This window comes from Pararge aegeria, chromosome 23, assembly GCF_905163445.1.
Source record: "Pararge aegeria chromosome 23, ilParAegt1.1, whole genome shotgun sequence".
Lineage (NCBI taxonomy): Eukaryota > Metazoa > Arthropoda > Insecta > Lepidoptera > Nymphalidae > Pararge > Pararge aegeria.
Window position 1 is genome coordinate 10,455,716 of NC_053202.1, and position 10,298 is coordinate 10,466,013.

Sequence of the window (10,298 nt, forward strand, 5' to 3'; positions counted from 1 at the left end):
GATGGATTTTCCTTGCACGCCTAATAGGCAAAATTTATAAGTCTCCACTTTAATTTCATATACTTGTATAAAAGTACCACTTTCTGCAAAAAACATTTTTTTTTTCATCTTTCAATGATGTATAAATATGAATATGAATTCATACACTGTATGAATATAAATATGAATTCATACACTGTATGAATATAAATATGAATTCATACACTGTATGAATTCATATTTACCCTATTCAGATTAATACTTACCTCCGAGCGCATGCCTCATTTCTCATACTAGAGAAGAAATTACAGAATAAATCATACCATTCGGCTCTTTGACTGTCTTACGTGAAAAAATGTGTGTCGCAATCTATTGTGGTGTAAAAGATTGCTTTATTTTACGCTGACTATCACTATTGCATTTATAATTTTATTAAGATATTAATAACCCTAATTAGGTACACGAAACATTATATAAAATAACGTTTGGTAGCAATTGAAAACGTGGTTGAATAAAAGCCAACTGGCCATTATTTCTAACTTATGACCTTGCCGCTTTGACCTATCTGTGACTAATAGATATAAGGTTTAATATCTTTGACCGAGAACTAACACCTACCGCGATTACTGATAGGCAAATATAACCTTTGATGCATTGTTACTATAGCGTCCAGTTTTAATGTAGATATAATATAGCGTTTATATATTATGTCATCAGAGCAAATTGCTTGTACATATTTGCTGGGATGATTGGCATATATTTACTATACATTACATGAGTGATGTTTACTTTGCCTTTGAGAGTTTTTTATTACGTGCTATGCCTGCGTCTGTTACCGGAATAAAATCATCATCAGTATTGTCAATCTTGATGACGCAGTGGTGAGCGTGGTCTTGCAAGTAGTTCAAGAGCCCGCGTTAGTACGGACCATTTGAGAGTCTATAATTACTGAATTTCTCTCCTCTGATCTCGTTCTTTTTTTTTTATTCCACTACAAGTTAGCCCTTAACTGTGATTATGCAGTCTAAGATGGAAGCTGGCTTACCTGTTTAGGAGTATGGTAGCTATACCCCTAATCGGTTTCTACGCGACATCGGACTGGAACACTAAATCGCTTAGCGGCAGATCTTAGTCGGTAGGGGGTAACTAGCCACGGCCAAAGCCTCCCAACAGACCAGAGAAAATTCAGAAAGTATAAATTCGCAAATTATCTATTCCGGAAATAGAACTTGGGACCTCCTACTTATATTCACAGCGCTCACCGTTGCGCCAGGGAGGTCAGTTTTCTCGTAAAAGCTTTAGCTGAGACCAGTTACCTCCTCGTTTCTTGGTAACTTGGGGGATTTCCTGGAAGCAAGATATTCGGGATTCTAAGTATTTATGTAGATATATTATTCTTAATAATATTCATCAGTCATCTTAGTACCCATAATAGAAGCTAGGCTTACTTTGGGGCTAGATGGCGATGTGTGTATTGTCGTAGTATATTTATAATTTAAAAAAAAAAAAAAACTCGAGTTACCCGTCATCGCTTATTGAGTCGAGAAGCTGAAGTGGCAATGGGTGGGGCACACAGCTCGGAGAACCGAGAGACGTTGTGGTACTATGGTACTGGTATACCCCGCCACTGGTAAGCGCAGCGTTGCTCGGCCCCCAACGAGGTGAACAAGCGAGTCACTGGGAGCCGCTGGAAATAAGAGGCTCGGGACCGTAGTTTTTGGAACTCCCAAATTCAAAATTCAAATTCAAAATTTAAATTCAAAATTCAAATTCAAAATTCAAACTTCAAATTTCAAATTCAAAATTCATTTGTTTCAAGTAGGCCTAATATAAGCACTTTTGAAACGTCAAGTATGTCTGTTTGTAGTGACTCAACCACCGGTTCGGAAGGCAGATTCTACCGAGAAGAAGCCGGCAAAAAACTCAGCAGTTGCTCTTTTCCAACGTCGTTTTACAATTTAACAATCTTTGTTCTATCTTGTGTGAGATAAAAGCGGAGCTTGCTTGTCCTAGTCCCTCCAAAAGTCCTGTCAGTGGATGAGGCTTCGGAATCTACCGAATCTACTTCCGGATATCCTTAAAGATCGCAGTCAATTTTCGGGACTAGGAGGTAGGTCAAAATGAAAATTTCCTTACTGCGGTCTCTTACTAAGAACGTCTATCGGAAAAATTCGATGAAAAAACAAACCTTGGCTAGATCCGGGATCAAATCCTGGACCTCAAAATCGTAATGCAATATGCTAACCACTAGAACAACGTGGGGACATATAAAAACGATAGTAAGGTATTCGATTTTCGTACAATGCAATAGCCGTTGATGCCCGCGAATTTGCATTGGAGCTGCGTGTTGGGTCTATGTTCTAAAAGGCCTGTACTGAGCTTAAATAGTCTATGGTCTTCCGCCAAGTAACTCTTTCTATGCAAAACTGAATTTGTATTCTATAAATGATTAGTGCTGATTTATAAAATTCAAATTTAAAGTAATAAAAAAAAAAAAATTTTTTTGGCAATATTCGTTACCAACAGTATTTATTTCGGTACTTATTTTCATCATAATGGAATTTTGAATGACATTTATATATAAGTAAATCAAAACCATCAAGAAGGTAGAGTAAGTTCTCTAAATATGGACCAGTCTTATAATATGGACCATAGCAACATTAGGCAAGATGGCGCTGTTATCAATGTGAAGTTAGCTGCATTTGATGGCCTTACCTGGTCGCGTTCCGCCAGGGAATTCTAACAGAGCTAGATGTGCGTACGTGTCAGCGGCAACCATTTTGAGATTAGAGCGCTATTTGATGTAAATTTTCGGTAAGTTTTGTAACATTATTACAGCTACAATTATAATCATTATATTTGAACTGTCCCCATTCGGGAAACTTTATAGTAATTATTCGTCTAGTAATATAGTATATTTATATTTATCTAGTATATTTCGTGGCTGTATCTTATAACATTATTTTTTTACGAAATTATAACTTTGATATTGCATCATTTTGTAATATGGACCTATGAATGGTTTTGAAAATGGACTAGTGCATATATGATCCATAGACCATATATTGTAAGCCTTGTTCACTTTTTGTTTTAGGATATGGCGACAACACCTAAACAAAGGAATAGGCAAAAATGGGACAAAGATTCTATGACTATGGCGATATTGGCTATTCAAGTGCGCAAAATGGGATACTTAAAAGCATCGAAAATCTATAATGTGCCAAAAACCACACTCATCCGTTTATCTCTTTAAAAAGAAGCCTTTACAGGAGGTGACAAATATGAAACTCGGGAGGAAAGCAACATTTCCCGCCGAGTTAGAGGCCGATCTAGCTGCATATGCATGTTAAGTACACATAGTACGCAAGAATGTACATGTACATCCATTATTAGATGAAGCTATGGATAAATTCAAATATACGGCAAACAATATATACAATGTTGATGAGACCGGAATAACGGTGGTACCTTCAAAAATACCAGAAATATTGGCCGAAAAAGGTAAAAGACAAATAAAGTCTACAACATCAGCTGAAAGAGGTTCAACAGTGACTTGCGTAATATGTAAGAATGCCGATGGTTCATTTGTATCTATGGTGGTTGTTACTACTACACTGAGGAACGTAATTATAATTGTTGAATAAAAATGGATGTTATTCGCTATTAAACTTAGTGTGCTCCATATTAGACACCATAGGTCCATTTAAAAAACCTAGTGGTCCATATTGAGCTGCCTATTTTAAAATGTTTCAATTTGTCATATTTTATAGAAAAAATTAGTTTGTTAAATAATTTGTTTCTTTAAGACATTTTAAGTATTGCTTATAATTCTAAAATAGTTTCTGTACTAATTGCATTCAAAAAGACTGATTTCGCTTCCTTATTTTGTGTTTTATTTATACAAATCCTTATGGTAGTCCATATTTAGAGAACTTACTCTACATAATGTCAAAATATAAATATAATATAATCAAAACAATAAATAATCTTAATGCAGAATGCCAAATTAATAACTACTCCAAATGAGAGAGTATTTTTTAATTTAATATCATAGCCACCAATTCGACCCGTTTGTAATTATTAATGTAAAAATAACAGAATGTGCCTCTCCATTCCGCTGAATCAAGTATATAAGTGAAAATTAACATAAAAATGCACGTCGCGTAATCGGATTAAGTAATAAATTATTATTCAACACTCACACAACACACTCACACAACACAAATAAAGTTGGACAAACTTATTCATAATTCCTAATTTTTTATAACTTATATACTTAGATAAGTAATTGGCAATGATGGAATAACTTCGACATGAGTTTTTCTTTTTGTTCAAAACTAATAAAATATATATACCTAATTCACCATCCATAATTAATGTTAAATCACCTTTATAAAACCATGAAAGTATAGCAAGTTTCATTCCAAAAACTTTGCGATTAATTTTCAAGAATTTTCCGAACGTAAGGTAAAAACTTTACTTACGTCAAAGCAGCAACTAAACAAGCCTCCAGGGTCCAATCACAAAATATTACGTCCAACTGACTTACTAGATACTCAATTGTTTTATCAATTCTCACCAACTTCGAGCAAACAAACTTAAAACAACACCATATTAAACTTATTAAAGGGTTTGTCAGTCTTAGAAACTAACTAATAAACATTTTTAAGTCACAAAACAATTTTTCGCAACTTCACAACACTTCACTGTGTAACTTGTAATAACGGCCATTTCCAAATCGTATTTTCGGTTTCACGACGAACGGTTTTCACGCGGCGTATCACTAACGTCCTTACAGTGGGAATGCTGAGTTCGAACTGGCCTGGCCTGAACGCTGCCTGCCGGCGATTCGTTCGCTGTTGTTCGGCTAGGTCAACGCGCACCTGTAGCTCTACCTCTTTGAAACCGCTGTATTTTGAAAATCGAATCCCTTTTCAAAATCGAATCCCGTATGAAAATGGAATGCATTTTTTCAAATAATGTCATATTATTAAAAAGGAAAAACCGTGAGTTAATTATGATATTCTTATTAATCACTTTTTACTTTTATTTGTATGCATTGTTAAAATGTATGTATTGGTTTCAATCTATAACACTTATATTTCTTTCAGGACCCCCCGAGAAAAAATGGATACCATAACATTTATTTATACTGAAATGTAATAGGCATGGTGACTATCTTTTAAAAACTGCACTTTGATGTTCGGAAGGAACAATTTATTAAAGATTTTGATGATAAAAATTGCAAATTAAATTTAAAGAAATTATTTCCTGCGAAAACGCTCGCATGGCGGTACCATAGCTAAAGATTATTTAATTTTGGCATTGATAACAGAATATTTAGCAACTGATAGTTTGAAATTACAAAACACTTGATACACACAGATATTCAAAATTCAAGCGGGACAAAACAATGTTTATATATAAGTGACGTCATTATGAATTTTAAATTTGGCGTTTCACCTGTCATGGCGGATCGCTAGAATTTGCAGTTTTATTTATTGAAAATAAATACCAATCTCATTTCGAATATAAATAAAAATATGTTATTCATAATACTTCACATATCATTGGATGAATACAATATTTTAGCGATTCTTTATTACTATCATCATGCCTATTAGATATAGGTTATAAAATAATCCAATATGCCTATTTTTTTTTTGTTTTTTTTATTATTTCGATACTCATTGATTTCAATCTCACCTAATTAAATCTAATCTTTAAAATGATGACGCAGTGTAAGATGGTAGCTGGCTTACCTGTTACCCCCTAACAGGTAAGCCAGCATATATGGTAGTTATGTTAAACTCATACCCCTGATCGGAATTTTCGTGGCATCGCATCGTACCGCTTGGCGGTAGGCTGGTAAATAACAATGGTAAAGACTCCTAATGATACGTGATAGATATGTAATAGATATCAAGCAACATTACGTATGATAAACAAACATTCCTATGAGTTATCTGTCGTCCTTAATCTATGACCCCAAGTAATTAGTTACTCTCAGGCTGACCAAACGCGCCAGTATGTCCGGGATTGTCCTAATTCTGCCCGTCACGCTGATAATGACGTTTCATGATTTAGCTTTAAGCTAAAACAGTTTTTTACCGTAAAAAATGGTCACCACCTTTTTCTGGATATTCCAATCGAGTCACTAGTAAGCCTTACGGCCAATCCACAACCAATACCAGTGAGGATGCCAATCGGTAAAAAAATTACAGTGTTACTTCGATTTTGATCCTCGGGATTCTGGGCTGTGTGTGACTGGGTGGTCATGTGTATATTATAAGTGCTTATGTACATTATTCATAAAAATATTCATCAGTAATCTTGGTAAGTACCCATAACACAAGCTACGCCTACTTTGGGGCTAGATGGTGATGTGTGTATAGTCGTAGTATATTTATTTATTTATTTTATTTCCAATACTATTTAACTGTTAATAAAAGTTAATTAACTGATCAAGATGAAAAAAATGTAATGCTCTGTCTGTCTATTACAAAAAAAAAAGTATATTTAAAATAACCTGAAAAAACCGAAGCGGGGATAGCCAAGTGGTTATGACTTCAGCTTCACTTTTGGGAGCCAAGTTTGAATCCCAGCTCGCACCTTTAACTTTTATGAAAATTTTGCTATAGTCCGCGAAAAGCAGGAGAATCTGTATGGTGTATTTTATAATTTCTTCTATCCTTATACTCCACACCAAACAGATCTTCAGCAATGTACCGTCTACGTCCGTTTCGCTGAGAAACCGGAGCATCCTCAGGGGATATTGACTTTACAATGAATAATTGTTAATAATAACAATTCTCCTGCTTTTCGCGGACTATAGCAAATTAAGCTTAATTTTCATAATATAACATGGATTTCCGGAATGTAAAGCCTGCTTCTATCCAACCTTTAACTTTTATAATTTATGTGCGTTTCTTAGAAATTAAAATATCATTTGCTTCAACGGTGAAGGAAAACATCGTAAGGAAACCTGCATGACTGAGAGATGAAACTTTAATTTGAATATAGTCATCCAGTCAGTCTGATTTTCTTTTATTTCCCTCCTTGAGATTAACAATCTCTATTACTACCGCTGACTTAAATTTTTTTACCGAATACTTTAAAAATTTTGACCCATCCCGGGTTCTCGTGATAAGTGTTCTGGAATAAGCGGACAAAACAGTTTAATTACTCGCTGCAATTATTTATTCATCGGCATCCTGATATTTTCAATAAAACCATGGTACACTTAGTTATGAGACGTTCTTGTATCAATAGTTTGAACAAATATGTTAATACATTATACAATAGTGCCGCTAATTCAAGTAAAAATACTCATAAGTACATTTATTTTTAAATGTTTACTGGTAACTTTGATAATTTTGTTTTACGTAAATATTGCTCATCTACGATATCACCTCATAGTCAGTTACAATTCAGTTGAAGCCCACCAAACTGCTTTGGAACAGCGCGGTGGGTCTATTTTCTAATTACCATATGAGATAGGAGACCTATGCTTTGAAGTGGGATATTAAGCGGCTGAGGATGTTTACTCTGGGTTGATAACCTCGCTGACTCAGTAGTGGCGCTGTGGTCTTATAAGTGGAAAGTCCATGGTTCGATGCCCAGTGGAATAATTAATCTTAAATTTTTCACTCACCTGATTTGGTTGCAGCTTTAGCCGTGGCTAGTTACCCGACAAACCGTCAAGTGATTTAGCGTTCCGGAACGATTCCGCTTAGAAGACTATTAGGGTGATGTATTTAATATAACTGCCATACCCCAACAGCTCAGTACGCTAACATCTAAGACTGTACTATAAAACTTACCACAAGGTACGTCTGGAGGCTTCGGCCGTGACTAGGTACCACCCCACCGCTTAGCGATTTGAATTTTCCTGTACGATGTCGCTTGGAAACCGATCTTGGGTGTAATATAAATTCTTCACCCCTTAAAGCGTAGCCCGTTACCATCTTAAAATTCAAATTCAAAATTAAAAATTCATTTATTTCACGTAGGCCTAATTAATAAGCACTTTTGAAACGTCAAGTCAATCTGTGTGTAGTGACTCTACCACCGGTTCGGAAGGCAGATTCCACTGAGAAGAGCCGGCAAGAAAATCAGCAAATTGCTCTTTTTCAACATCAATTTAAAGTTTAACAATCCTTAGATTTTTTCTGATTTGTGAGAGATGAGAGCGGAGTGGCCTGCTTCCAAGCAGACATGTCGTTAAGGAATTCATCAATCGTGTAGTAACCACGATTTGTTAAATGTGTTTTAATGTATGCTTAGACTACATAATCACCAACAGGTGATATTTTAGTTAAGGAATAAGTTGTAGTGGAATAAAATAAAAAAAATATATAAGATTGTAGGCAAGGGCTAATTTTAGGGACAAAAATATAAATAATGATGCTAACTGAATTACTGACTTATATTATAATAGTAAAGCGGTGATAGCCCAGTGGGTGGGAGTGGGAGCTCGACTTCACTTTTGGAAGGCCGAGTTCGAATCCCAGCACCTCCAACTTTCCTAAGTTATGTGCGTTTTAAGTATTTAAAATGATCACTTGCTTAAACGCGAAGAAAAACATCGTGAGGAAACCTGCATGCCTGAGAGTTCTACATAACGTTCTCAAAGGTATGTGGAGTCCACAAATCCGCACTGGGCCAGCGTGGTGGACGGCCTTAACCCCAACCCATTTTGGAAGGTGACCCGTTTCCTGTAGTGGGTCATTAATGGGTCGACATGATAATGATGATTATAAATGGAGCAGTAGAAACTTAAACTTATTATAAGTTCAGTAAAATTGTAAGGAGGCCTTTCTTTTTAAGCACAGAAAGGTTTTCCATGTCGATGCGTCCGCAACGTCCTGTAAAAGGAAATCAAGATTGAAAAGCATCCGATAATCACCCTAGCGAACCCATTGCAATAAAGCATCCGGGTTTATTTACAGTTCCTAACCGTGTACCGTACACTGGCTAGGGTTGTCACACGCGTTAACGAAAATTAGAAAAAATAGATGTTCAAATTTATTTTACCAGTAATTCTAGTAAACTAGACATCACGAGCATAATAATTAATTTACCACTAAAGATACCACTAAAACGGGAGTATGTACAGGGTACAACTTTATTAACTTTAGTTCAAAATAAATAAAATTCATAATTTGTTTAAAGGAAATTACATCTTGGCGATGTCTCTTAAGAAGTTCAAAGTTTGTATTAAACGTAAGCTTATAGAAAAGTATTATTAGGTAACGTGTAAAATACCACGTAATCGATAAAAAAGCTAGGTTGTGAATTATTGCTCTAACCAGGTTGCTATTCTAATAATTTTAAATGACAATGTGAGATAGTGATAACAAAAAAACACCCGGCTTAATTAGTTGTGGGCTTTTTCTTAGATCAGGACGCGGAAACCTCGTAGTTTTAGTTTTAAGTTTACGAATATGGTTATCGCCATCATGTCACTACCGTGTACTTCTCATGTAATGTACTCATCAAAAGTGCCAACTATGAGGCTACTTGAATAAAGATATTTTTGACTTTGACTATTGTCTTTAACTTTAGTAGTCCAAAAAACCACGGTAGTTCAATACCCAGCGTGCAGAAATCCAAAAAAGAGCCATGCTGAAGTTACTATACCATACTGCCAAGTGCCAACTAATTCAGACCTTACACCACCACAAAAACTATCACGTTTCTACGTATTTTCGTTTTATTGCGTATTCTTTATATTGCGTATCATTTGTCATGAAACTGTGTATGAAACGTGGAATAAACTAGGCCCAAACTAGTTACTGACAGCAGCTAAATGTGGCACAAGTTGATGTGCTTCACATTTCGCGTTGACTTGAAAACTTTCCCCCGCGACGTGACCTGAGGGTGTCGTGCAAGGTGGCACCGTGTTGTTCTATGGAAACCTCGGAGCCTCCCAGGCTAGCAAAAGGTGGCACCCCTCGGTTGCCACCTTTTGCGCAAGATGGCATTTAGTGGCACTTTAGTGGGCATAAATTCCACGTAACAAGTTTTAACCAAAAAAAAAAAGTACTTGGCTAATACTTAGTATACTATACAATGCTAAAAAGAATTTAAACTACCATATAATTACAGGTACATGAGGTTTTAATGGGATGGCTTAACACCTACGCTTCAAATTAATGGACACAGGACGGCCCGTTGCAGGACGTGCTCGTTGCATGCCCTGTGAAGTTTTGCTATGTTTATAGGCGATGGTTTTTCACTTACCATCAGGTAGGCAATCTGCTTGGTCCGTCAATTATTATTTTAAAAAAAAAGCAATGTGTGGTTTTATGAAACCA

The 10,298-nt window shown here is 35.7% G+C and overlaps 1 protein-coding gene across 1 annotated transcript in view; it reads right to left on the reverse strand.

Annotated features, from left to right (window-relative positions):
* LOC120634195 (5-hydroxytryptamine receptor 1-like) overlaps positions 1-4,775 on the reverse strand; it is a 192,185-nt gene extending 187,410 nt beyond the window's left edge. Inside the window, exon 1 of the mRNA XM_039904655.1 lies at positions 4,464-4,775. The gene's annotated coding sequence lies outside the window, so the exon portion shown is untranslated. The remainder of the gene's footprint in view (positions 1-4,463) is intronic.
* Positions 4,776-10,298: the final 5,523 nt, after the last annotated feature.